The 23,675-nt window shown below is 37.3% G+C and overlaps 1 non-coding gene and 1 pseudogene across 1 annotated transcript; both read right to left on the reverse strand.

Moving 5' to 3' along the window:
• Positions 1 to 6,660: 6,660 nt before the first annotated feature.
• Positions 6,661 to 11,454, reverse strand: LOC116132997 (annotated as a pseudogene).
• An 11,217-nt stretch (positions 11,455 to 22,671) lies between these two features.
• TRNAN-GUU lies at positions 22,672 to 22,743 on the reverse strand. Its single transcript has one exon. It is a non-coding gene; the product is annotated as a tRNA-Asn (tRNA).
• Between the last annotated feature and the right edge of the window lie 932 nt (positions 22,744 to 23,675).

Genomic DNA, 23,675 nt, shown 5'->3' on the forward strand with positions numbered 1-23,675 from the left:
GTTTGTGGTGGGCGGAAAGCCACTACGTTTTGGCATGATGGAATATGCCCTCGTGACGGGCTTAGGATGTGGGGAAGTGCCAGAAAAGAAGGCAGAGAGAGTAAAGAATAGTCGGGGAGCCATACACTTTCTTAATAAAGTTTTGCAGGGGGCTAACTCTATTACAGCACAGGGTTTAGAGAAGAGTCTAGAAACAGTTGAATATATTGTTAAAGAGAAGATAAAAGTGTGCTTGGTTTTGTTTTTACATTCGATCTTATTGGCTGGTGACTCAACAAAAGCTGTTGAGAAAGATTGGTTGTTGTTTGCAAGCAACTTGAAGTTCTTTAATTCTTATCCATGGAGACTGAAATCATATGAGCGAACCATCAGCAGCCTGACAAAACTAGACATGGCGTTGAAGCAGTCCCAATGGGATGGGAAGGATAAACCAAGCACATACAATTTGTTTGGCTTCCCATGGGCAATGCAGGTAAATATTAATAGCTTTTTATTATATTTTTTGTAACATATGTGTTTGAATTATGATATGGACTGTTTTTTTTTTTTTTCCAATGTAGGCTTGGATGTATGAGGCCATCCCTGTCTTCACTAACCGGGGGAGGAGCAACAGTTTGGCTGTGCAACAGCAATTTCCTAGGATGTTGCGGTGGCATGTCCATAGGTACACGCATTCGAATTACAACCAAATAAACGTTGACATTCAAGCGGCTAGGGTAAGATTGAAGGACTAAGCTTTTGCATATGCAGTTGCTTTAAAATTTCGCTTTAATCTGATTGATTTAGTTTCTTATTGCAGAGACTCGTCCGCCCCTTTCCCACCACTTCTGGGGTTGAAGCGGAAGAGGACTATGTCAAATCTTTCAAGGCACTGGAGGATGCAAGCGATGAAGGGATAGATCGCCTAATGCAGGACCTAGAAGGGGTCACGCATGTGATGGCAGTTATGGGGCCACTGCTTGAGAATGTGATTGACACCGAGGAGGATGACAGGATGATGCAGTATATACGGGGGGATCATCCCAAATATGGCCACAGTTGGGCCTTTGTTAAAAGAGTGTACTGCATCATCCTCGTCAAAGAGATGCACTGGATAACAGTCGTTGCACATTAGAGGAGGGGTTGCTAAAGATATTTGACTGCAACCCCACTATTTGTCGAGACAAGCAGTTGGAGGTGGAGTTGGAGCCACAGTCCAGGTTGTTCCCGCGGCTGTTGCGTGACAGCGGGATGTTTGGGCACTTGGGTGATGAAGTATTAACTGGAAAGTGGCCAATTAAGCGCTCTACCGGCCCAATAAATGAGTTAAGGTAACTTCTGTATAAAACTAACTTATATAATACAATTGTTCTATAAGTTTATTCTAATGCTAATGTCTCTTCCTATTGTAGTGCTGAATGTGGGGTATATGCCCTGAAATTTATTAAGTTCGACATGACCAAAACACCGATGGATGGGTTGAATGACGAAACAATGACAGACTGTCGAGAGGGCTGGGCTGTCGATTGCTTCCATAGGCAGATGGATCCGTTTTGAGTGAGCTGAGAGGTTGCTAGGAAGGCATGGTACAAAACAATGATCTCAGAGAGGTTGCTGGCAGTGTATAGGAAATTTTTGTAAAGAATTGGATCTGACATTTGGGAGATAAATTTTTTTGTCCATATAAGATATCTTATTAGCAGGTTGAATTTACTATGTATGGTGTGATCATTTGCTTCACCCAAGCCGGATAATGGTTTTTTAGCGTTTTGTTTCATTTTCTGTTTCGATTACATTGATGTCTCCTATATTTTGATTTGTGATGAATTTGATTGATACAAATTCTTTTCGGATTTGCGAGGGAAATGAGTGATGTACAAATGTTTCCCAAATGACTAAGACTTATTAAAATCGCTTAAGCGACAGAGACTCGTTTAGGAAGCATCGCTTAAGCGAAACGTCAGATCGCTTAAGCGATTACCCATATGGGCACATGTTCATTCTGCCTTGATAAAGATCGCTTAAGCGATCCTATATCGCTTAAGCGATAGAGACTCGTTTAGGAAGCATCGCTTAAGTGATACGTCAGATCGCTTAAGCGATTACCCATCTGGGCAGATGTTCATTCTGCCTTGATAAAGATCACTTAAGCGATCCTATATCGTTTAAGCGACAGAGACTCGTTTAGGAAGCATCGCTTAAGCGAAACGTCAGATCCCTTAAGCGATTACCCATATGGGCAGATGTTCATTCTGCCTTGATAAAGATCGCTTAAGCGATCCTATATCGCTTAAGCGACAGAGACTCGTTTAGGAAGCATCGCTTAAGCGATACGTCAAATCCCTTAAGTGATTACCCATATGGGCAGATGTTCATTCTGCCTTGATAAAGATCGCGTAAGCGATCTTATATCGCTTAAGCGATAAAGACTCGTTTATGAAGCATCGCTTAAGCGAAACGTCAGATCTCTTAAGCGATTAACACTATACTAAAGATATAGGGTTTACGATTCGTCTTTGTGGACTATGACCGTTATTATATTTATATTAAAGGTATAGTTCTTTTACGTCAGTATGAAACATATAAAGTGTAGAATGTATACCTCTATGCTAAACATATAGGGTTTACAATTCGTCTTTGTGGACTATGACCGTTATTATATTTATATTAAATGTATAGTTCTTTTACGTCAGTATGAAACATATAAAGTATAGAATGTATACCTCTATGCTAAACATATAGGGTTTACAATTCATCTTTGTTGACTATGACCGTTATTATATTTATATTAAACATATAGTTCTTTTACGTCAATATAAAATATATAAAGTGTAGAATGTATATGTCTATGCTAAACATATAGGGTTTATGATTCGTGTTTGTTCAGAACATAAAGGCTGCGTTTGGTTGAATATTTGTATAAATATTATAAATCATATTCCCATAATATTTCTTTGTTTAATTATTTAGCAAATATAAGTATTTTTTTAATAAATTTTAGACCCATTAACTGAATTAATTTAATTAATACCACCTGAAAAGTTTCAAAAGTAACAAAAACACCCCCACCCACCAAACCTCCCAGATTTCGACACCACCGATGGCTACAAACGACCGAAAATGGTCAGTAATTCATAGATGTGACATTTTTCAGCTAGATCCACAGTGGATCTGGCTGGAAAAGGCCATATCGGGCCATCATCGACTTTCAAATGAAATGGCTAACGTTGACGGTCAACGACGGCCAAATCTTGGGCATCGTTGACCGAAAATTATGGCCATATCTTTGGCCGTTGTTGACGGCCAAATGTCACATATTCCGCCCGTTGACAGCCAGATATGGCCGTGATCTGGCCTTTTCCGGCCACATCCGTGGTCGATGTGGTCGGAAAAGGCCATATCGACGCCCTATCAGCGTGTTTCGGCTGCAATGCATCGTAATACCCTTTCCCGGCAGGTTTCTGGCGGTGGTGGCCGAGATCTGGGAAGTTGGGTAGGTAGGGGTGTATTTTTCAAATTTTCAAATCTTTCGTTGGTCCATTAAGCGATCGTAATAAAAGGAACTTCGTTTACACAGGGTCGCTTAAGCGATCATATATATCGCTTAAGCGATTCTTTACTTTTTCAGTTGATCGCTTAAGCAATCGTGGATCGCTTAAGCGATCATGTGATTGGCAGAATCAAATCTGCCCAGGTGCATGATCGCTTCAGCGATCCTATAAGAATCACTTAAGCGATTCTTCTCTTTTTGTGTTCGTCGATTAGGTGATCGTAAATTGCTTAAGCGATCGCGCACCTGGGCAGAATCAAATATTTCCAGGTGCATGATTGCTTAAGCGATCCCTAATATCGCTTAAGCGATTCTTGTCTTTTTGTCTTGGTCGATTGAGCGAACATGGATCGCTTGGTCGATCGTGCCCTTGGGTAGAATCATCTGCCCAGTTGCACGATCGCTTAAGTGATCCTAGATATCGCTTAAGCAATTCTTGTCTTTTTGTCTTGGCCGATTAAGCGATCGTGGATCGCTTAAGAGATCATGTGATTGGCATAATCAAATCTGTCCAGGTGCATGATCGCTTAAGCGATCCTAGAAGCGATTCTTCTATTTTTGTCTTCGTCGATTAGGCAATCGTAAATCGCTTAAGCGATTGCGCACCTGGGCAAAATCAAATATTTCCAGGTGCATGATCGCTTAAGTGATCCGTGATATCGCTTAAGCGATTCTTGTTTTTTTGTCTTGGTCGATTGAGCGAACGTGGATTGCTTGGGCGATCGTGCCCCTGGGCAGAATCATCTGCCCAATTGCACGATCGCTTAAGCGATCCGTTATATCGCTTAAGCGATCCTGTTTGAAAAACCCTTAGTCACTTAAGCGATCCTGTTTGAAAAACCCTTGGTCACTTAAGTGATATACTTAGTCGCTTAAGCGATCATTGGCGATATATATTTTTCCTGCTTTTCTCCTGAATTTTGACAAACTAAAATTACCAACACGTATTAATTCCATACTTTCCCCTCAATTTGACAACCTAATTCCAAACTAAAATCAACAACAAATATTTAGGCCATGTAACAAGAAATATAAAATTTATAACATCAATAATTGAAAACAATAACTCATCAACGGTTGGCCTTGGCAACTCGCTGAATTTCATCCTTCTTCGAACCTAGTTTTCTGGATGTGCATGTGATTGNTCCTCGAACTCATCAACCCGATAAGCTTTTGCTGCCATGTAGTATGTCTGAAGGAGGCCAGCACACTTAAACTTTTGTTTTATGTTCTCACCAAGGTGCCTCATACAGAATCCGTGATGTGCTTGACGGTAAATAGTGGCAATCCCCTTCTTTATAGAGTTGTGCCTATCGGATATTATGCACAACTCGTCACTGTCAGGCACTATCGTACGTAACTGCTGAAAAAACCAAGTCCACGACTCGTCATTCTCAGAGTCAACCACACACCATGCAACAGGATATGTGTGATTCTCGCTGTCCTGTGCAGTGGCCACCAACAATGTACCTCCATACTTTCCCGTCAGAAAGCAACCATCAACAGCCAACACCTTTCTCATGTTTACAAAACCCCTTATAGCAGAACCATAAGCAACAAAAAAATATTTAAACATCATATTCCTGTCCCACTTCAAAGCCGTCTTGCTACCTTGGTTTGTTAACTCAGGCATATAACGGTACGCTTCTAATACTGCGTACCCGTGCTCTGGCGTGCCCCTAACAAAATCTTGTGCATGTTGTCTCCCTTTCCAGCATTTCCAGTAACTAACAGCTCATCCTAACTCTGTGCGCACAAGTCTCTGAATGTCATTAGGAGATGGACCTTTCCCTTCAACGAACCGACTTTTGACAAATTGTCCAATAACATCAGCGGACGCTTATCGATGTTCACCTGAAATATGTCCCAAACCACAAGTGTGCTCACGGGTCTATGTGCTAAGCATAAATTTTTTCGACTCCGCCAACCTTCTACAATAAATCCGCCACTTGCACTTTCGGTCACGACATGCAACTGTCACAGCCAATGAATTTGACTTTTTGATGATGAATTCAAAATTACCTCTCACGACAACAAGTTTTAGCTTCCTCACCACTTCCTCTTTGTTGTTAAATAAATACCCTATGTGCAACTCCGATCTATCCGTAAAAACATGAGCTGATTCACTATTACCTCCAATTGCCCTCTCTGAACCTGCATAAACGACCATGGTGTTCTCTTCCTCACAATCTAAGCCTTCTGCATAATTTATATTTAAAGGAATCTCTACATCTGTGGGAACATCTACGGGGTCCTCCTCCTCAACATTTTCATTCTGCCCCCCATCACCAACCTCTTCTACAGTGTCCTCCTCACCATCCAATTGACCGTCTACTCTTGATTTTTCAACTAACAAATCATTGGCCTCGTAGTTCAAATTAAAAACAGGCAAATCTTCGCCTACTTCCTCGTTATCCCCTTCCTTTGAACCAACTTCGAACGGTTTTTCTACAAGAGAAACCCTTAAAATCGGCCTCGAACCATTATCGGCCACATCAATCATATATAACTTCACACTTTCATTCGACTTTAATATAACAGGAGATACCTTATAATTTTCAGGAACTCTGCTTAAAAGATACTTCACAACTATATCACTACGCGAGCAACTCAAATTACCTCTTCTAATTATTTCATCAATCAACTCATCAAAACTAACCTCTGTACTCATAGCAATTGGTATAGCTTCTTTGCTCTTCCCAATCCACTGCCAGCTACGTGCTTCCTCCACCCACTCACCAAAATATTCAACACCCAAAACAACTTGTCCCATGTGTAATAATAGCCAACTACCTGTAATGCAAGAAAAAAAAAATTCTTAAATGCTGTACTAAGGGTTCAAGTATTTTAAAAAGAATCTGCACAGTACTTATATGGTCTGCTGTATCGCTTAAGTGATCATGGTTATTTATACTTGATCGCTTAAGCGATCCAATATAAATAATCATGATCGCTTAAACGATCTTATGCCATTTACTGATCGCTTAAGCGATCTGCTCCTATACACCAGACTTTTACCAGATCGCTTAAGCGATCTATCTGCTGCATACCTGATCGCTTAAGCGATCTATCTGCTGCATTACCACACCTACCAGATCGCTTAAGCGATCCATCATGCCCAGAACACATTTTCAGTCATCTCCACCTATAGTCGATTCCATCATACCTAGAACACATACCCAGAACAAATTTTCAACAAATTTCACTCTTTCAACTTGCATTACATCAAACACAACCCAACAACCTAAACAACTAAATCAAAATCATAACCCAAACCCCATCCATTATTAAATCTTTGTAAATCTAAATATAAAATGTAAAAAAGACATACACATACTTAGAGGAAATGTCAGGAGGAGGAGGAGGGGGATCTTTGGCGGAGAAGATGTTAATGGTGGAGGAAGAATAAAGTGTTAATGGCTAAGGAAGAAGAAGATATAGAGGAATGAGGAAGAAGAAGATGTAGAGGAAGGAGGAAGAAGAAGAAGATACAGAGGAAGGAGGAAGAAGAAGAAGATGTAGATGAAGCTAAGAAGAAGAGAAGAAGATGCAGAGGTAGAGATGCGTTAATGGTGGGAAGGTGTTTGGGTTTGTTTGCAACAATTTCTTGTTTGTGGGAATATAGTATAATTTGAAAAGATTACATAATACTTCATTAATCCTAATTAAGCACTAATTACCCTTAATCAATAATATGGCTATTTAGTTAACACTTTAAAACTTGATAGCCTTTTAATTAAATGCAAACTTGAGATGTCCTTTGAGTAAACTGCCCCTTTTTTCTCTCATTGACCTACATTCGTTTATTGATTCATTTATTCAGTCATGTATAATCTTCCATCCACTAAGCTATATTGTTCTTTACTTATAAAACTATATACATTAAAAATAAAAAATTGAAGCATGCTTACAAAATAAAGTATTCTCGTTCTATTAGAATTAATTCTTTGCACAAGGCTGCTCAAGCAAAATTCAAGCAGTCTTTCTCTTTCAGGGATCAAAAGTTTTAAAATGCAATGACATTCGACTGACCTATTTCTATGCTAGATCAAGATAAGGGTACATAAAACATAAATTAGAAATACAAATTGATCATCACTACTATATCAAACATCTGTTTAAGCATTTGAAGACAGGTGTGGTTCAGAATTTACTGTAGCATGGAAATTGAGATTGAATCAAGTCTTTCCGTAGTTACCATTGAAAAATAATCTATGGCCTCCTGTCATCTCACCTGTAAAGAGAAAGGGAGAGAGATTATCAAGTTGGTAACAATTCTTGAAAGAACTCAAATTTGGAAACTGTAAAACATATGGAAGGTCAAAATTAGTGCTGGGCATTTGAGACCAGGTCCAAAAACCCAGTCCTTGAGAGGACCGATCCTAGCAGGCTTGGTCCCAAAACCGGACTAGGCCTAAGGAGGAGGGCTCGGTCCCTCCACTGAGCCCTCCTCCAAGGCTCGGGTCCAAACCCTTTTGGTTTATTTTTTTAGTCCCTAGACAATTACATAAAACCCTTTGTAAATTTTGAAATAAACAGAAATTGTAGTGGTTAAAATAAAATTTTACAAAATTTAAGAAACAAAAATTTTCATTTTTTCAACACTACTCAATCTCTCTACTCTCTACTCCAAATCTCTAATCAAATTCTCATTCAATTTATATTTATTTATTTATATTATTCAAATTTTTCTATTTTTCAATATCATCTCTTATTCATATTATTATTTAATTTTTTTAATTTTAATTATTTATTATTTTATCATAAATTCATAATGGATTCCTGAAATGATGCATTCGGAGAATCATTCTCAAATGAGTTTTACGTTCTGTCCACCGAAGGAATGAAATGGTTCAATCCATTTTCACCCTTTCCTCTAGAGGCATTCAACAACCACATTCGGCTGGGACGAGGTACAGCCAAACAAAAGTGAGCTGCGACTCAATGGGCACGGGCATGATCCACCCCCCCGACCATCAAAGAGGGTCGTGTCCGATGTATGACGACACTTCACCAAATCAAAACGGCCAAAGACAAATGGGGAGGGGGAAGAATCGTGTGGGGTATATAATTTTTGTGGAACCATTACTGGCGCTGAGAAGGAGACTTCGACGATGTGACGACATTGGAGAAGAAGCACCCCTAAATAATGCAACTGTTTGGTACATCTTCAACCAGATCAGGTAGGCAAATTCAAACTCAACTTAATTTTAATCCACAATCCTCAACTCTCTCAACATGGCAATACAATGCACATGTTGCATGACAGGAAATAACAACATTCATAGTTGCTATGGACTCTTCCATTTGTTTATCTGAAAATCCTTATTTTATTGACATGATTAAAATTGCATTTCGTCTAGCATATACCCCTGTTAGTAGAAGTACAAGTAGAAGAGATACATTAAAAATTTATAACAAAATAAATAATAAACTTAAAAACGAATTTCAAAATTTTAGGAATATATCTATTGCACTTACATCAGACATATGGGATCGTAGATTATAAACAGATTTTTTTTAACTGTCACAATACATTTCTTAGATCATAGTTGGGGTTTACAACAAAAATTGATGGGTTTTAAACCATTATATGAAAAACATAGTGCTAACACTATTTATTTTACAATTCTTGAAGTTTTGCAAGAATATGTATTAATTGATAGAGTTGTAGCACTAACGCTTGATAATGCAGTTGCTAACACCGCGACAATCTCTTTATTTGAAAAGAAATTGGATTCGCGTGGTGAAGTCAAATTTTTTTCATTAGAAATGTGCTTGCCACATCATCAATTTGATTGTTAAAGCAGGTTTAGATGCTATACATTCGAAGATGGAGAGGGTGCACGTGACTATCGGATTTATTGTCAGAGATAGCAATAAAAGATGGCAAGAGTACGTCAAATATTGTAGGCAAGAGGATCCACTGATTCGACCTTTGAAGTTATGTACGGATTTATTATTTTATTATTTTTTAAAATTAATTAAACTTTTAAAAACTTACTAATCTACCCCTAAAAATTACTAAACCTTCTTATAGAATTTCATTTCGCCCCTAAAATATAAAAAAAGATAAGAAGGAAAATAAAATTTTGCAAACCCATAGGACTAGGCCCATAGGACCGGTCTGGGTCCTGAAATTGCTCATGGGTCCTAGGCCCATGAGCAACTGGTCCTAAATGGGCCCAGGCTCGGGACCGCTCCTTAGACCAGCTGTAGTCAAAATTTGCTTCTAATAGTGAGTAAACCTCGGTGAGAGAAGACAGCTTGAAATCTGGTGTTGCATCCAACTTGGCAATATCAGAGATGCTATACCTCGTTGTTTCATCTAGCTAGCATGTGAATGCTCCTGTTCTTTTCCCACAAACAATCTGCAAAAATCCAGGTAACAGAATCAGGTCTCTATTTAGCAAAACACTCAATTTTTCCTAACTCCGTTTGTAAGTTAGAAGCATCATTGTTAACCCACCCACCCAGCCCAACCCAAAGAAAAAAAAACATTTTAATAAAATTGGATTTCGAAGACTTATCTTTTCTGCCTATTTAATACTACTATGGAAGGCAATTCGGACCCGCTCATCTCAATGCATGACACAGACCATTGATAATTTTAAGAAGACAAAAAACAAATGAAGGACATTTTATTTTGATCACCAATAAGCAAAGACTTGCATCATCTTTCAGGCTATCACCAACCATCGTGACTTCATTGGGTTGAACTCCCCATATTGAACAAATATGTAGTAACGGAGCTGGATCTGGTTTATAATGACAAAACTCCCAGCTTAGTGCAGGAGAAACTGTTACCTGCAGCAAACAAATAATTTAAAAGATTTATCATTACGCTTCGAGGGAAATTTTGGAGTAATTCAAATGATTAAATCACTTGGAATAGCAAAAGAGACCTTACAGCTAAGTGCCCCTCATGCTAAGGACTGTTTTGAATCTAGGTAAGGTGGGGTGGGATGAGGGTTAAAAAAAAATATATTAAAAAAAAAAAAAAAAGAGAGAGAGAGAGAATCTTTATGAGAGGACCCTCACAAGAAGTTTGCTACTGGTGAGCGAGCGAGAAATAAACACCAGAAAAACTTGTAGCTGAGCAGATACATTGCTGAGCTAATCAAAGTCATTTATAAATTATAATAGTCAGAACGTTGCAACTTAAAAAATCTCAAAATAGGGGTTCAGGGAGTGAATTCATTACGAACCAAAATCAGATTAATCCCAAGCAATGCTAGTCATTCATCACACAGATACTGAAAAGGATAAGAACATAATCTAACCAGTTCTTTTAGTCTACTAAAACGTAAAAAGGTTAAAATCAGTCTATTTGAATATGATACTTAAAACCTGCCATTAAGTAATCCACACACTCTCCACCCCCAGAAATGTTTCATATGGGATGAAAATGTCAATTAGTCAGATATAGGTTTCAGTATCTCTTTAAAAATGCAAGTAAACTGTCTACCACCTTGAAGTTTACTTCACAAGGTCAGTTTTATGTTGGACCAAGTACAGCACTTTCTAACCCTTGATTGGTGTTTACACAGACTGGGGTCTTCCCTCAATATTCCGACCATGGTAACCTTTTGATTAAAACACAATAAACAATTGATATCATGCAAACAACTATATATCAATAAATTCATGATTAATATCAAAAACAGTGAAAAACTTGTACAAAAATCCAGTAACAAGCTTAGAAAAAAAAACTTACGCCAAACCGCTGATGAAATATATCAACTGCTTCCTTAAAAGTGCAAGTTATCAATCCCTTGGATTTACATGAATATCGTCGTTTTGATGTGGAAGAAAGTTATGTCATTTTTAAAAGCAAGGAAAACATATTTACCATGATGAACCTGAACGACGTTGCCTCCAGAAAGAAAACGACATCCTTTTGGGGGGGCAAGACCAGACGACATCGTCTCCTTTCGAGATAAATGCCATCGTTCAGACGAGTGAAGACGATGTCATTTGTTGTTTGTGAAACAACATGGTTTTCAAGAATTTTAACTAGAGGTGGGCATTTGGGACTGGACTCAAAAAGCCTACCCAAAAACCTGAGCACAAGGATCAGTCCTAAAACTCGACCCAAACCATGGAGGAGGGCCCGAGCCCTAGTTCAGGCCCTCCTCCACTCCTAGGTCTGGGCCCAAACCTTTATTTCACTTTTTCAAAATGGTCATAGGCTCGGGCTCAAACCTTTATTTCACTTTTTCAAAATGACCTCTGGCAAATTACAAAAACTCCCTATTTTAAATTTACAATAAATATGAGGCTAAAATGACATTTTACAAAAACAAAAAAATAATAAAAAAGTGCTGCTCAATCAACGGTCAACTGACCATTGTAGCCAAAATCAACTATAAAAACCCTTATAAACCTCCATTTTCTTCACAACTCAACTCTCAATCTATTCTTTTCTCTCAATCTCTCTACTCCAATTCTCAAATTCTCTTCAAATCAATTTATATTTACATTTATTCACATTATTATTTATATTATTCAATTTTTTCTATTTTTTAATTTCATCTATTATTCAATTTGTTTCATTTTAATTATTTATTATAAATTCATAATGGATTCCCAAAATTATGCGTTTGGAGGATCATCCTTAAATGAGTTTTACGTTCCATCCATCGAAGAAATGGAAGGGTTCGATCCATTTTCACCCTTTCAAGAGGCAATAACTCCAATTTCACAACCACAAACGGTCGAGACCGGGTCCAACCAAACACAAGCGAGTTGCGACTCCATAGCCTGATCGTCAAAGAGGGTCGTGTCCGGGGTATGGCAATTCTTCACCAAATTAAAACGGACAAAGCTAAATGGGTTGGGGGAAGAGACGTGCGGGGAATGTAATTTTTGTTCAACAGTTATTGGCATTGAGAATGGGACTTCAATGATGCGGCGACACTTGGAGAAAAAACACCTCTAACAAATGCAGTTGTCCCGCCATTTCGGTTTAAGTTCAAACACACCAGGTAGGAAAATTCAAACTCAACTTAGTTTTAATCCACAATCCTCAACTCTCTCTATATGACAATACAATGCACTCACAACACGAGAGGAAATAGCAAAATTCATGTGTGCTACGGACTATTTCTTTATCTGAAAATCCTTATTTTGTTCAAATGATTAAAACAGCTTTTTGTCCAACATTTACCCTTTTTTGTAGAGGTACAACTAGAAGGGACATAAAAAACCTTTATGATAAAATAAAAAATCAACTTAAAAAAGAATTTCAAAATTTTAGGAATATATCTATTGCAGTTACTTCAAATATAAGGGGTTGCTAGATCAAAAACAGATTTTTTGAGTGTCACAATACATGATCTACATCATGGTTGGCATTTACAACAAAAATTGATAGGTTTTAAAGCATTATATGAAAAATATAGTGTTGAAACTATTTATTTTACAATTATTGAAGTTTTGCAAGAATATTTATTATCGGAGAGAGTTGTGGTGCTATCGTTTGATAATGCAGTTGCTAACACCTCAGCAATTTCTTTATTTGAAAAAAGATTGGATCCGCATGGTGAAGGTAATTTTTTTCACTAGAGATGTACTTGCCACATCATCAATTTGATTGTTAAAGTATGTTTAAAAGCTATACATTCGAGGATTGAAAGGGTGTGCGCAACTATCGAATTCATCGCTGGTAGCAATTCAAGATGAACTGAATTCTGCAAATATTGTCGTTAAGAGGATTCGCAAATTGAACAAAAGAAGTTATGTACGGATATGCCATTCCATTGGAACTCCACGTACCTGATGTTGGAAAAAGCTATACCAACTACAAGACAAATCACAGAGTTGGTCAACCGGAAGAACTATCCAGAGAAAGTCGTCAACGGATCTGATTGGATGGTTTGTGAACTATTTTTTTTTTTTGTTTTTTTAAAGTTTTTTATGATTCCACTAATATATTAAGTGGTATTTATTATCCTTCTACTAATGTAGCGTTAGATATTTTACTTCAAATTTCTACAACTTTTGCTACATATACATATAATGAAGATTTATGCAACATTGTTATTCCAATGGAAAAAATTTACCGGAAATATTGGTTAGATATTCCATTCTTATATGGTAGATCTTAAATTTAAATTAAACATGTTTAATTGTACGGTTGCTAAGACAGGCCATAATTTATAATATGACTATAGTTATTGTTTGATTAACTTTAACAGAAAATTGAAAAGCCTTTTTTCTTTGTATTAAAGTAGGCACATTTGAGTGTTCAACGCCAGTAGAGAGGAGCAGCAGGACCTTGATGAAGACCAAGGATGGCAAGGAATGAGCATCTATAGGTTTGTGGAACGCGGTAGCAGTGGCGGTGGAAGTAGCAGCTCGTATAGACAAGTTGGACCAAATGAGCTGCATCGATACCTACAAATGGACATGTCCTACATGACCATGAAGGATAAGCGTGAGATGAATATGCTTCAATAGTGAAGTCAATTCCCTATAGTTGCCCAAATGGCATGTGCCATTTTATCTGTGCCAGTTTCGACAATTGCATCCGAGTCAACATTCTCAATTAGTGGTCACATTATTGAAGAGAGAAAATGTTCTTTAACCAATGAGATGGCTGAAGTCATAACATCTTTATGGGATTAGACTCATGTAGGGCTGCATACGAGCCAAGCCGAGCCAAACACCTCGGTGCTCAAGTTCGGCTTGTGAAAAATGTATCGAGTTCGAGCTCGAGCTCGAGTTCTAAAAACAAGGCTCGAGATCGAGCTCGAAATGAGATGCTAAGCTTGAGATCGGCTCGTTCACTTATTCCTCTTTCTCTTCAAAAGATTAAGTTCTTTGCTTACACTCTCTGTATTCAAAATCAAAATACCTTGTGCCATCAAAATTACATTACACCCATCTACCAAAATACCCAACACAAATTTCACATCAAAATTACTTCTATAATTATAAATAAAATTTGTACCACTTAACAAACAAATCACATCCTCTCTATCCTTGAAAAATAATTTTACTTATTCAAATCCATCATAAAATTAATTCAACAAATTTATGAAATGGCTACTCTCAATCACTCCAACATCGTAGACTTTGAACATACATTGATTCTTCACTATTGTGAGTGAAACATTTCGGAGAAGAAAAAGATGGCTTGGAAAAGGGAGGAGTGAAATAGGGTTTGCCAACTAAGTTATAAGAGCTAAAGGAAGAAGAAGGAAAGAATAAAGAAAGGGGAAGAAGAAGGAAGGAGAAAAGAAAGGAGAAGGAAAGTGTCTGTTGAAGAAAGAAGAAGGAAAGTGTCGGCTGTTGGAGAAAGGAGAAGGAAAGTGTGGCTGTTCAAGAGAAATATGTTAGGTTTCGGAATTAAAACAATTTAAATATAAGATGATAAATCACGTATACCCCCTCATACTTGAAAAACTTGCACCTTATACTAGAAAAACTTACACTTATACCCTTTCAAGCCCATAAAAGCTTGCAAGCCTATCAAGCCGAGCACTCGGTGGCTCGGCTCTGCTCGAAAGAACACCTAAGCTGCTCGAGCTTGAGCTGAGCTCGAGCCATTCGCGAATGGCTCGGCTTGGCTACACCCCTAGACTCATGCAGACAGAAGAGATTAGCAGCACCTTGAAGATCTGGAACTACTCAACCTCTTCAGAAACATAGATTTGGAGGATGTAAATATTGTTGACAACGTAAATTAATAATTTAATAAAATCAAATTTATTTGTTTGTTTATTTGTGAAGTGTGATTGTGTGAATATTATATTTATGTTAAAACTTAAAATTAAATTATTATTATTATCTCCTGAAAGTTTAAATTAAAAACACCCTAACTTTATAAACAATTAAGAATTAAGTCATTATTCAATAGCATTTAATTATTCATTTATATTTATTAATTAATTAAAAACTTACAAATTACCCCTAAAAAATTACGTTAAACCCCTATATAATTTTGATTAAGTCCTTAGATACATAAAAAATAAAAGGGGTAAATGAAATTATTTAGGTCCATGGGACTAGTCCGAGGATCGATCCTATAGGCCTAGGGCCAGTCTTAGGGATAGGTCTGATCCTTAATATTTTTCATGGGCCTAAGACAGATCCTAGGTCCATGAAAGACCAGTCCTAACCAGGCCCAAGCCTGGGCCCAGTTGGGTCTGGTCCTTGCCCACCTTTTTTAACCCCTTATGGTTTGGTAAAATATCTATAAAGCCCTTATGTTCAGTTTGGACTTAAATGACATTTACCACGAAGTAATACAAACGACTTTGTTTATGTTGTATGACAGTGGCATCGTTTTCAGGGAGAATGAAACATAATCGTCTTAGCCTTCAGAGAAATGACATCGTTTATGGGAGAGTTTAACTGTCCATAGACGTCTTAAGCCGCTGGTGATGCAAGATTTCCATCCACTATAAACTCCCTTGAAATCCCTCATTTTCTCCCCCTTATTTTTTGTTTTCCCTCTCCTCCTCTTTCTGCTGAAGCCCAAGAAAATAGATGAACCACCACACCACCTTTTCGCCTCCTTCGAACAATAACACCACCCTACCCCACCCCTCCGCCTTCTTCGAAAAATAACACCACCAACCCTACCACCTCCAAATCCACCCCATATCCCCAAGACTTATCAAGATTCACTCGAATATCTGTTATGACTAGTTCGAAGGCCATGGACTACACCATGGCTACTCTGACAGGTTCTACCCATATGAAGGTAAGTTTCTGTCTTTTCTTGAAAGTTTATGTTCTAGAATTCAACATTGTTCTATTTAATCTTTATGTTTGAATTCTCATTTTTAGGTCATGAGGATCAGGATCGACGAGACGCTAATGCTGGTGAGAAACGTTGTTGCTGCCTTGAGTACCAATCTTCTTGTGAGGAATGGCACCAATCTTGCTAGTAATAATAACAAGACCACCAAATGAGCTACATCGGTACCTACAAATGGACATGTCCTACATGATCACAAAGGAGAAGCGTGAGATGAATGTGCTTCAATGGTGGAATCACAATGCAAGTCAATTCCCTCTAGTGGCCCAAAGGCACATGACATTTTATCTGTGCCAGTTTTGACAATTGCATCCGAGTCAAGATTCTCAATTAGTATTCGCATTGTTGAAGAGAGAAGATGTTCTTTAACCAATGAGATGGCTGAAGTTATAACATGTTTATGGGATTGGACTCATGCGGATAGAAGAGACCTACAACACCCTGAAGATCCCAAACTACTTAACCTCTTCAGAAACACAGATTTGGAGGATGTAAATATTGTTAATGATGTAAATTAATAATTTAATAAAATCAAATTTATTTAATTGTTTATTTGTGAAGTGTGATTGTGTGAATATTATATTTATGTTAAACTTAAAATTAAATTATTATTATCTCCTTAAAGTTTAAATTAAAAACACCCTAAATTTATAACCAATTAAGAATTAAGTCATTATTCATTAACATTTAATCATTCATTTATATTTATTTATTAATTAATCAAAAAATTTAGAAATTACCACTAAAAAAGTACATTAAACCCCTTATATAATTTTGATTAAATCCCTAAATAGATAAAAAATAAAGGGGCGTAAATAAAATTATTTAGGCCCATGAAAGACTGGTCCCAACCAGGCCCATACCTTTGTTGGAGTAGGTGCTCTAAAATCAATCAATTATTGTGGAAATGACTCTGTGTAATAATATTTATTAATCAATAAAAGGCATTATCTACTATATCATGTAAATCATAGTAGTATGTATTGATATATGCCCTTAGGATGGTAGAACCATGACGAGGGTATCAAGTGTTTCAAATCTTGATAGTGACAACCCTATGAACACATATAGTGGTCATTGTAGAAATGTCTGTAGCCCCAATATTATTTTGACCAAGGACACAGCTGATATGGTAAGACTATCATAGTGTTAAACGATCTTGTCGAAAGGCAGTGACTGATTTCACTTATCAAGGTTGTTTGCCGACAACCTAATGCAACACATGGGTGCTTGCTGTAGGCAAGTTCACTGGACTGATCTACCAGAGGATTCCATATAGATGGTTACCCTAATGTCTATGGAACAAATCCTCTAATGAATGATGATGCATGTGATCCTTAGACTTGAGATCACTGGAGCACCTTGTGCACTGATTGGTGTAGTTTGACACTAGCCTGACGTAGTTCTATTTAGAGCTATCAATACGGTAGTGATTGGCTGCATCGAGGAGTGTATCAAGACTATGGTGGATCAACAGATGATTCACCACTCTTGGGTATGGGAGAAGTTATCTCACGATGCAATTCAGTTAATGATAATGACATCAAATTTATGATCACAGTAGGATTCAGTTGTTGCTCAATCTAATTTATTATTCCGGTCATTGGTCTAGTAACTGAATTCAAATATATCGAGGGTAACTGAGGTTTACACTATTTCTATACCTCAATCTCGATGAGATAACAGATGATGAAAGGATTTGATTGTACGGTAACCATATCGTTGATAGGTAGCTATTTCACTGAATCCGAATTTATCAGGTGGCCATGATGTCTTGTTAGGGGCCAATCTTGCTCTGTGTGTAGTGAGACAATTAATTGGTGTTAATCGCGATACTACTCACTGCCGATATGATGAGGAGCCTACGGGTCACACACATAGAAGATAATTTAAGAATCGGTTTGTGTAAGGGCATTTTCATCTTTTAGGACGAAATGATATTTTGGTAATCTCACATTACAATTAAATTTGTTGAGGTTGTTGTCGATATTTAATTTAATGTTAAAATTAAATAAGTGAGATTATATTTAAATATATGTATGCATATATTTAAATGAATTATTATTGTTAATTAAATACTAATATATTAATTGACTTTAATTATAATAATAATTAATTTAAAATAAAAATACCACAAGGGGTTGTTTGGAAACAGGGGTTGGAGCCATGCCTATTCCTTATTGGAATAGGGTTTTGACACATTCACTAATATAGTGCATGTGTTTGTTAAAGAATGGATTAAGTGATTCATTCAATGAAAAGGAAAAGAAAAAGGGCAACTCCCTTTTTCTCTAACCCCTTCACATTCTTGCCTCTCTTTGAATCAAAGATTTTTCTTTGATTCTTGAAACCAAAGAAAATCTAGCAAATCCCTCTTTGGTTCTTCGGATTGTCTTCGTGTGGACTACCGTTTGTTCGATTCTACTTTGAATCGGTAGCGAATCCAAATTAGAGACAAAGTGAAGGAGCCTCCAAACGTGCATAAGATCTATGATTCTCGAATGGGTTGTTTATATTTTCTGCAGAATTTTGATTTAACACATTAACTATTTAATCTGTACTCTGATTTTGGGTTTTTTTTAAAGGAATCGATTCATCCTTTGATTTCTGTTTTTCCGCTGTGTTGGGTAGATCGATTCCTAAAAACCTGGAACCGGTTGGGTTCGATCCCTGCCCACTTTTTTTAACCCCTTATGGATTGGTAAAATATCTATAAAGCCCCTATGCTCAGTATGGACTTAAATGACATTTACCAAGAAGTAATACAAACGACCTTGTTTATGTTGTACGATAGTTGTGTCGTTTTCAGGGAGAATGAAACACCGTCATCTTAGCCTCAAAGAAATGACATCGTTTTTAGGAGAGTCACTGTCCATAGGCACCTTAAGCTATTGGCAATGCAAGATTTCCCTCCATTATAAACTCCTTTGAAATCCTTCATTTCATCCCCTTTCTTTTGTGTTTTCCCTCTCCTCCTCTCTCTGATGAAGCCCAAGAAAATAGATGAACCACCACACCACCCCTCCGCCTCCTCTGAACAATAACACCACCACCCCAACTCCACTGTAACAAAGCACAGAAATGGAAATCTGGGCAACAAGGAAACAGAGGATCAGTATCGATGGAGAAGAAGGATCTGAAAAGAATTCCCAAAAGGTGTGCTGTTCATTTATGAAAAGGTAGAATATATACAGCAGCAGTATAACCGCCTAACAACCTACTCTAATATCCTTATGACATCTGTAAAATGTAAATACAAATGAAATGAAAAGAATACAAATGAAATGCAAATGAAATACAGTCAGATACTACAAGTCGTTTGTCCAGTGTCTTCTAACATCCACCCCATATTCCCAAGACCTATCGAGATTCACTTGAATCCTAGTTACGACTGGTCCGGAGGCCATGGACTACACCATGGCTACTCCGACGGGTTTCACCCAAATGGTGGTGAGTTTCTGTCTTTTCTTGAATGTTTATGTTATAGAATTCAACATTGTTTTATTTAATCTTTAAGTTTGAATTCTCATTGTTAGGTCATGAGGACCAGGATCGACGAGACGCTAATGCTAGAAAGAAACGTTGCCTTAAGTACTAATCTTCTTGTGAGGAATGGCACCAATCTTGCCAGTAATAATAACAACGCCAATGACCCCACGACCAATGCTAATATTGACGAGGTACTTTATTTATTTTTTAACTTTTAGCTTTTCTCTTCTTATTGTTTAATTCTAATTTCTTTTCTATATTTGAATTTTCTATATTTGAATTTTCACAGTGATGAGGTTACGATTTTCCAAGATCAGGATGGTCAGCATCTAATTGAGCTACAATGCCACCGTGGAAGTAGATTTACCATCATAAAGAAGAATCAAGACTTCTACTATAAATTGACTGTTAACTGCCGTAAGCTTGCTTGCTTTGTTTCTTTCTTTCTTGGTTTTATTATTTAGGATAATTTTGGAGGAGATTTTGTGCTGAAGCTAGCTGTTCTGGGTTTGAAGCTGTGACAGTGGAGAAGGCAAGGTCAACAATGAGAGACCTCATAATACACTTAGGTTTCGAGTTTCTTTTAGATTCTTTTCGGTTTCTTGGAATTTTATTATATCTTACGTTGTGATTAGATTTGATGATATATTGGATGATTAGTGCAAATTAATAAGAATAATTTTCATTAGAAGGAAGTATCTAACTGGATAAAAGCATTAACATCATTGCATCTAAAGTTTAATGGGTTTCACTAACCCAACTTTGCATATCAAAGTTCAATTTTTTTTTCTTCACCACGGGCATATACAACAATGGATTTGCTTGCCTAATTGAGCATCATTCATGTATGGAAAACAACATATAATACAAAATTGATAAAACTTACCAATGCTTCCCAATTCTTAGCCACAAAGACATACTTGCTAGTATTGTCATGCTTTTTCGCAGACATGAAATCCCCTCACAAGTCAAAAAGTTAATGCCCCATATTTTGGGAACAGAACTTGCATATTAGAATGAATTTTCTTTCTGGGTAACCAAGGTTTACTCTTTATTTTAAGCAAATTTTGACCAGAGGTTATACTTGCAAACTTATTGTGGGTGAAAGGTGTTACACTTAATGGACAATACAAGGGACCATTGGCAAACAAAATATCAGAACTACTAGTCTACATCTTTCTAGGATAGAGCTTATTCACAGAGTTGGGAATCATGGTGTTAGTGTTAATGTATGCCCTAGGAACCAATCGTGTCGTCGGTTCCAAGGTATTATATTTTGTGTATATATATATATATGTTAATATGCATATTTTGTATATACATTTTTATCTTATTAATAAAAGAAAGTGTTCTTATTTCACATGTGGTTTATTGCTTCATTTATATATATGTATTACATGTGAAATATCCAGATGATACAAATCTTTAAAATATCAAAATCATCAAAGTATACCCTACATAGGTAATATTAATTGGGCAATAATAATACATAGTAGGCATGCTAAATGCTTCTATTGAATATCATGTGATGGTATTAGTGTGGGTGATTATAAAAGTTATATCATTAGGGCATTAGCATGGATAAGCGGTTAGTGAACTGTTTATCGGCTAAAGCTTGAAGAATTCCAAACGGGCTGGCGTATTCAGGCCCAATACTTTGTTGTATTCTTACGGATACTTCTCTTTCTAACCAAACAATTACGAGTACACCTATTGTGATTCCCAATATAGGCATGAAAATAGGAACAAGCATCCATATGATCCCATAGACCTCTTTTAAGGATTCCAATCTGGAAAAAGAATTGATATCTTGTACTTCTGTTGTATCAATTAGCATTTCAACGATCAACTTCTCCCATAATGATATCTATACTACCTAGTATCGTCATAATATAAGCCAATTTCATTCTTTTAACTAACTGCGGAAGAATTTGCAAATTGATAAAATTGAGTGGGCAAATTTTCCATCTCCAAGGAAAACAGCTTTGATCTCCTATCAGAAAAATTCCCAATTCTCCTTTTGGGGCTTCGACTCTCACGTAAAGTTCTTGTTTCGGCAATTCAAAAGTAGGAGAGGGTTTTTTACTAATGAATCGATCTTCAAAATCATTCCATTCTGGGTTGTTTTCTCTATCAAAGCATCGGATTTCTAAATTCTCATAGGGCCCCCCCGGAATTCCTTCCAAAGCTTGTTGAATAATTTTTATGGTTTCCCTCATTTTCACCTTCACACCCAGTTGGACTAAAAACAGGCTAATGAATCGCCTTGTTTTTGCCATCGTACCTCCCAATCAAATTCGTCCTTGCCCACAACTGGCCAAAAAGGGAAGGACCCTTCCCTCTGGGGGTAGGAAAATCATGATCGGAATAGCGGACCCAAAGCTATTGAACTTGGGTATTGCTCTTTTGTCGAAATGGAGTAGCCATACTTTTTTTAAATACAGTATGCTCATCCCAATTGACATAATTTTTTTTTTGTTTTATGCCTCGTAACTCTTCCTTGGCCAGGCTTGGGCAGAATAGCAGATTAAGTATTAGTAGCATAGCAAAAATGCATTCCTCATCATTAAATGTTTGCTCGCGGTAATTGTGGCCTCTCGAGAGAATTGATGACTGCATCTTTGATGCACTTGCTAGTACTAGTACATCTAAGAATTCTTAATTGGCTAATTATAAATAGCCTCAGGACTATGGAACAAAGGATTATCCCTGACCTACACCGAGGTATTGACGGTGATTCTCAAATATCGTAGAACAGAATGTGATATGATGAGGTAGAATGCAATAGAAACAAAGATACAAGGAACGGGTTACCTACTTTTAACGATCAAAGCGAACCCTTTCATTCTGACATTTTGAAATCTTAATTCGGAATGAATCAAATCTCCCCAAGTAGGATTCAAACCTACGACCAGTCAGTTAACAGCCGACCGCTCTACCACTGAGCTACTGAGGAACATCGGGAGATTCTATCCATAGAGTTCAATTCTCGTTCTCAACCCATGATCCATATGAACTTGAAGTTTCCTTCATAACTCCTGGAACTTCTCAGGTCAATGGATCTTCTCAATTGGAAGATCCTTTACATGGATAATACACATTCCAGTTGACCGAGCCTAATTCAAATTCGTTTGTTCCGAAAGAAAGATATCCACGGGGCGGCTTGCCCTATTTATATATTCACAACCAAGAAGAAGAAGTACTGGATTCTCTTTTGGATAGGTCCTGAAAGGAGAAGGAAGGCTGGAATGCCAACAGGCGTCTATTATTGAATTCACTCGACCCAATAGTACCAATTTTGGGAACATCCAGTGCCAAAGTCACTGAACGGGTAAGTCACCAATCCCTAAAACGGACTATGTAATGTACTTTATCGATTGGGTTATAGGCAGGCATTTTACCAAAGGTTTCTATTGTATCAATCGACTCTTGTGTGATTCTTGTTGAAGCATATACTCGGGGAGTGCCTAATATAAAAGGGGAATCGGGTTTCGTAGCTCAAGCCACTTCTTTTGGACTCGAGGCTGAAGACAGTCAATCTGTCAATGGGGGGAAGGAAAAAAGTACCTGACTAGCTTCGTTTGACTGGTGGGGATCATCAAAAAGTTAACCCCAAAAAGCTAATAAAGTTGATACTGATTCTCTTTTAAATTGCCCAGAACAGGGAAAGGGAACTAAATCGCTTAAGATCCCAAAGTCGCATATGTATGATCTTCTTCCACATCCGTAACCCTTAAAGCTTTTACTTTACTATAACAAGAACGAGTGGAAGTTCTTGCTCCGTACCCTCTACTATAACGAGTTTAGTTAAAGGTCCATTAATCCGGTCTTTAAAGTAAAAAAGTAGATTGCTGAACTTCATTGCCTAAGAGTTCATTAATCTTGAAT

Source organism: Pistacia vera, unplaced genomic scaffold (assembly GCF_008641045.1).
Source record: "Pistacia vera cultivar Batoury unplaced genomic scaffold, PisVer_v2 Contig265, whole genome shotgun sequence".
In the NCBI taxonomy this organism is placed as follows: domain Eukaryota; kingdom Viridiplantae; phylum Streptophyta; class Magnoliopsida; order Sapindales; family Anacardiaceae; genus Pistacia; species Pistacia vera.